Source organism: Tympanuchus pallidicinctus, unplaced genomic scaffold (assembly GCF_026119805.1).
Source record: "Tympanuchus pallidicinctus isolate F22 unplaced genomic scaffold, pur_lepc_1.0 scaffold1, whole genome shotgun sequence".
Classification (NCBI taxonomy): Eukaryota; Metazoa; Chordata; class Aves; order Galliformes; family Phasianidae; genus Tympanuchus; species Tympanuchus pallidicinctus.
The window spans coordinates 34,948,503-34,954,988 of NW_026294618.1; positions in this window are offsets into that span (position 1 = coordinate 34,948,503).

The window sequence follows — 6,486 nt, forward strand, 5'->3', positions numbered from 1 at the left end:
AACTAGCAGTAAGAGACTGCTTTTACTTTCAGACTCATTGCCTGACTGATAGTTGAGGCTACAGACGATGAACGCTGCCAGGTGATTCAGTTGTGAAACCACTGATGCCTGTGAGACAGTGTTGTAATGTGTGCATGGACAGAAATCTGGGGCTTATTTTCACAGTGCTGCTTGTCACCAGCTGCACATGACAGATAGGAGCAAGCATTGCACAGCCTGGGCATAGTCAGTGCTGCCAAAATAGTCAGCTTGCCTCCCCTTCCTTCATGTGACTGCAAATGCCCTATTTGTGTTTTCATTCTCCCTTTTGTTTAGACTTTTTGCACAGAGGGGCCATTTTGTTCTAGAACTTTTTTTTTTTTCTTTTTTTTTTTTAAATGCCAAATATAATGGCAAAACTGCAGTCAAATCCCAGACATTAACAGCACTTAATTCTGGCTGTGTATCCTGTCATGTGATCTACCACTCTGGTGGAAAATGAAACATGCTCAGCTGAAGCATATAGAAACTGAAATTTTGCCAGAACACAGCTACAACACAGATTTCCTTATTTAATAATGTGCTAAATGCAATATTAAATCCTGCAGATTTTGTACAACTTCACCAAACTGGTTGCAAAGCAGCGATAATAATCACTTTCAACACTTCCAGCGAGCGTGCCTTCAGTTTGACCTTAAAAAAAATAATCTAAGGTATATATTTTGTAATGTCTGGTTTCTGAGAAGGTGATTTTGCTCACGTTTCTAAATATTTTCCTGCAGCCATGGTCTACTGATTTTTTTTATTTTTTTTTTCTTCTGGGTGAAAACAGCAACTGTGATATGGGCACCATGCTTCAGAGCAAAGGAGCTAATAGGACTTTCTATTGCAAAAAAAAATATTGCAAAATTAATGACAGTCATAAGGTCTGATAACATGCATAATCCTTGAATTGCAGCCATGCCTACTGTGAAAGAGTGAGTGGCCATGTGGGCAGAATTCCCCTGGACAATTGCAGACCACGGATAGATATTTCTGCAGTTCCCAGAGGTTCACTCTATAGCTGGTGGAGAGAACCAGGAATTTCTGTAGCACAGTTTATCTGACCTGAAACAGATGTCAGATATAGACTGCCCTACCTATGTTATTATTACTATTATTATTAAGCTTGTTATTCCTGATACAGGTAAAAAACAAAAATAATCGTTGAAGACTAATTCAGCTTTTGCCCCTAGATTTGATGCATTACAATATGTTCTACTAGATCTTGGAATTAAGTTAGATAATGTGGCAGTTCAGAGTGTTTTTTGTATAGAATCACAGAATATCCTGAGACCTGCAAGAATCACTGAACCCAACCCCTGGCTCCACACAGGACCACCCAGAATTCAAACCTTATGTTTGAGAGTGCTGTCCAAACACTCCTTGAACTCTGGTAGCTTGGGGCCTGACCACGTGCTGGTGCAGCCCCTTTCCCTAGCCCCCAGCTGCCCTCCCCTGACACAGCTCCATGCTGTGCCCTGTGGCTGTCACAGAGAGCAGAGCTCAGCGCTGTCCCTCCTCTCCCTATGAGGAGCTGCAGTGGCCATGAGGCCTCCACTCAGCCTCATCTCAGGGCTGAACAAATCCAGCTACTCTTCACATGCCTTCCCTTCCTAACTCTTCACCGTCTTCAAAGCCCTCCTTTGGGCACTCTCTGGTAGTTTATGTCTTTATATTGTGATTCCCAACCCACATCCATTGCTGAAGGTGAGGCTGCACAGCACAGGGCAGGGAGTCGGTCCCTTCCCTCAGCCAGTGGCAGTGCTGGGCCTGATGTCCCCAGGGTATGGTTAACCCTCGTGGCTACCAGAGTACACTGCTGACTCACATTCAACTTGCCATCAACCAGCACCCCCAGATCCCTTTCTGCTTTGTATGCTCTCTCTTAAGTTCAGCTACAAATTGTTTCTTTTAAAGAAAGTTTAAGACCTTAGAGGAAAATACAATAGTTCTTTGTACAAATCATTCATACTCCAGATTTTCAAGTTCTCAAAATGTAAACCAGTTTGCTTCATTTACAACGCTACTCCTTCAGTACAGACAGTTGGCTGCAGAATTAAATTCTAATGGTATTAAAGAATACAATATTAATATGTCTGTGTTATCAGTGAGAACCAGTATGACTCACCTGGGGGAGAAATCATTATTGTGTTCATTGATGACTAATACAGTCCTAGTTTTTAAAATCTTTTATGTGAATTCAGACCTGTTAAATCTTTGATACAGGTGCACCTCCTCCTCAGTGACAGAACAAGCATAGCACTGTGTAACGGAATGCCCTGTAATAATTGCACCAATGCACTGAACTTCTAAGGAAAGCAATTACTGTCTTTTCATCAGATTTAGTTCTAAAACAACTACTTCATTAAACTTGTGGCTTTGCCAACTGATTTTTAATTAGCATTATTTCAGAAATGGAACAAAGAGAAGAAAGTAATCATCTACCAGATCACTTTAACCACTCATGCAAGCAAATGCTTGATTGGGATCATTGGTGCTGAGTTTGTTGTAGTAGCCTGCATTATAAGACATCAGAATAAAGACATACTGACTTCACCTTCTTGTTTCCCCAAATAATGAGAAGAATCACGCCAGTCACGTGGCTCACTCCTCACTCTAATAGTTCACATGGTTTCCTGGTTCAGAATAAATCTGAGAAGGCGTATGTTGAAGCCAAAGCTGCTGAGTGACAGCTGTTCGCAATTCCTGACTTCACTGATCTACGTACTATATCTTTAGAACTACATATAATGTTGAAGGCTAATTCTAAACAAACTGAGCTACCACTGTATCAGGTATAAGAAGAGTAAATCCTTAATTTCCGTAACCAGAGACTTCCCAGGGCCAGTAGTCCATGAAGGGAAAATTAATCTGGATACCTGGAGGACATTGCCAGCCTGGCAAGAAAACACAAGATCCACGAATCCTTGTAATTGTATGAAAATTACTAACCCGTCGTCATGAGAACAGACTGGAAAGTTACTGACTGTGTAACTTTTGTGTATAAATACCAAGCAGATAGTTTTGTGTGTGTGCTTGACCTGTGGGAAATCACTGAGCACCCTGGCTTGTGCAATCCTGAAATAAATAAGCAGTATCTCTCCTGAGTGTGTGATGATTGACATTGCTAACCGGGCAACAGATCTGCTTTTCAGACAACAGTAATGGAATACATTTTCTCTGGTGCATCTTCTTTACCCTGAAAGCTGCAGAGAGCTGGATAGTTGGAGAATAGTTATGAATTGCTCCAATCAAAAATTATTTTGCTCCTATGCCACTATTTAGGGATAAAATGCCAGGTATATCCCTTCACCTACCACACAACCAGTTTTTCACACTCCTCCCTCTTCGGGGAGTTACTTTCTTTTTTTTTTTTTTTTTACATTTTTTCATTATGTGAATTGCTCCAGATGCCCTTTTGTTTTAACTTACTCCCATAAGCTTCCTTGTGGGAATGCAACACCTTTCTTTATGATTACGGAGTAGTCAGGATTATGCCTGTTGGATTGCCACCAAGCAGACTTCATATCCCATCCACTCCAGAAACATTCATCCTAACATGAACTTCTTGTCTGCACCTGCTTGTACAGCTGCTTGCACACAGCTACTGCTGACTCAGCAGAGCCAATAAAGGATTTAAGAGCAGGTTCTTATTTTATACTCCTCAAAAGGTGTTTTACAATCAGTGTAAGGATGATTAAAGCTTACTGTGTCATTAACTAAGATGTATTTAGTTATCAGCCATCTTTGCAGCCTCATGTAGCTGTGTGGGACACCCAGGAGTCTCTCAGGTGGTTAGCAGAAATACACATATGCACCTGATGTCACAGAAGGTATCCTAAGGTATGCATGGCATCCATATGGAGCAGAAATGGAGGATATGGGAGACTTACAGGACACTGGTGCAGTTCTGAAAGAGGCAGTAGCTGAAGGCCACATGCAGTGCCAAAAAGCACCTTAAAGACACACGCAGTGCATGGCAATAGGAAGTGTTGGTGGGGGTGTTGGGGGAGGAGTGCAGTGGGAAAAGCAGGACAGCCATTTATCAGCTGTTGAAAGAACACTAAATTCAAAGCCAACACTGAAGCTTCTGTATTATGGACTTTATGAAGAATTGCAGAACTTGGAATGTTGCCTGCTGCTCTACTGATAGAAAAATGTGGAATTGAAACACGAGACAAAATTATTGAAGGAACAGGATTGGGGAGGTTGAGCTGCTGGCATTCCCCTACTGCAGAGTTTGCAGTCAGCAGTTACAATGTGAGACCAGGGATGAATGTCACACTGGCAACTGAAAGTAGTTCAAGAAGCTGTGAAGGGAGTATTAAAAAAGAAGGAATTTGTGGATCAGACCATTTGGCTCGCCAGAGGACAATCTGATCAGTGAAAAAAGCGCTGCAGAAAAGCAGAGTATGGTTGAATCCCTCTGTGCAGGATTAAGAGATGAAGATGTTGGCTGATAGGACAGGGTGACATCCTTCTGATTTGTTCTTATTGGAAACTTTACACTGAAAGCCCATTCCTGTACTCTGCATATGTTGTTTTACAAAAGGAGTTGGAACAGATGATGTTTCCTGCATTCAGATGGCTCTGGTAATTATCAAAATAGCCCCAGAACTGATGCAAATAGGCATGAGCACCATGAATTGGGAAAATCAAAGTAACAACCAATTCAACTCCAGAACAAGTAGGAATTGTATCACAGGTTCCTGGACTCCTAAGGATACCAGTGCAAAGCTGATAGTGGGGCATCTAGAAACCCTAAGAGTGCTAGTGAAGGATTTTAACAAGGAAGTAAGTTGGGACTGCAGCACTCTCTGATGTTTGCATTCTCAGGGGATTGATGCAATCCCCACAACTTTTAACCTTTTCATTGACAGGCTGAGTTCCTCTTAGAAGTAGCTAGGCTGCTTGTCTGCCTGTGTTGAGTAGAGGCTTCAGAACATCAAAGCCCTCTTGATTTGGAAATAGATTCCCAGTTGCAATGTGTTCATGTTTGATTTATGTTTGAATCAACACTACCTTTTAGATCAGCAGAATCCAGAATGCATTTTGGACTGCACTGAGTGGACAGTAAAACTCTCTCATTGAAAACAAAAGGTAAATACTGCCATAACTAAGGCAGCTCTGATACTGCCCTGTAATGTAGTTCTGTAGCGCTGCTATGTGGACCATATGGTGCTCATCCACCTTTGTGTAGTTTAAGGTACATCCTGTCGTGATGAGCCTGTGTCATTTCCTGGCCAGCATTTTGTGAGAAACACATTTGGAATATGCTATAAAGTGCTCTGGACTGTACATTACAGCAAGGCCAGGCTATTCTTTTATTCTTCTGTCTATCATGTTTGCACCATCTACAACGTGTTTTTTGACAGTAATCCCAAACCTTCTCAATTTAGGCTAGTGCATATTTAATTGGGCAAGGGGGTGGAAAGGAAAAAAAAGAATTTTTTTTTTCTTACGGTATTCAGCAATTCTGAAACAGGTGATACTGTGGTAGCAGCCCTTATCAATGTTATTAAGAAATATATTTAGTAGAGTATTTCCTTTCCTTATCAAAGATACGTTAGTTTTGTCCAAGAGACAGCGTAACACACTGTTGCGTAACAACTTTTTTTTTTTTCCAGACACCTTTATCTACACAAAAGTTTTCTTTTAAAATATGTTCTGGAGCCAACTGAGATATGCTTAAAATGTGACTGCCAGCATCAACTATAACTTAAATATGAAGATATGCTTGTATGGTGTGCAAATATTTCAAGATTACAGAAACATATTTTAAGGATGTTACTTCATGGATGATATACAACTTAGATTTCTTCTTTTATTCAATATTTTTTCAGCAGTTCTTTGCTCAAGACATAATGTATAGATCTTAATGCCTAGAAGCCAAAGAGAATAGGCAGACAAGGACTGGCTGCCTGACCTTTCTATGATGAATCATTAACAGAGAAAGCACAATCAGAAAAATACTGCAGAAAATATCAGGGAGAGAACAAATGAAAAGAAACAATCCATTAAGAATCTTCCAAAAAAAAAAAAAAAACCCCAACAAAAAAACCCCAACAGAACAAAACCCAAACACCCAGAAACAAAAGTATTTAAAAAAAGCATTTCACAGCTAAAGCTGGGTTATTTTTCATTTCTCACACAGCTGAAATGGGGAAAGTCCATGTGTTTGTCTGTAATTAAGTAAATTCATATGTAGCTGTCAACAAGTACTTAGAATCAAAATAGGAAAATTTTGGTGTCAACAACCTTGTTCTCCATAGAACAGGACACTGATAAACCTGCAGCATCAAAAATCATTTTGAATGTTATGCATATCATTCAAGAGGAAAATAGAAAAACTCTAACATTCAATTTAAGACAAATTCTCAATGATTACTGCAAGGAGCAATATATGTCATTTAAGCAAACACTGCTATGTGATTACCTCTAGGCTTATTTGCTTTAATTCTTCAG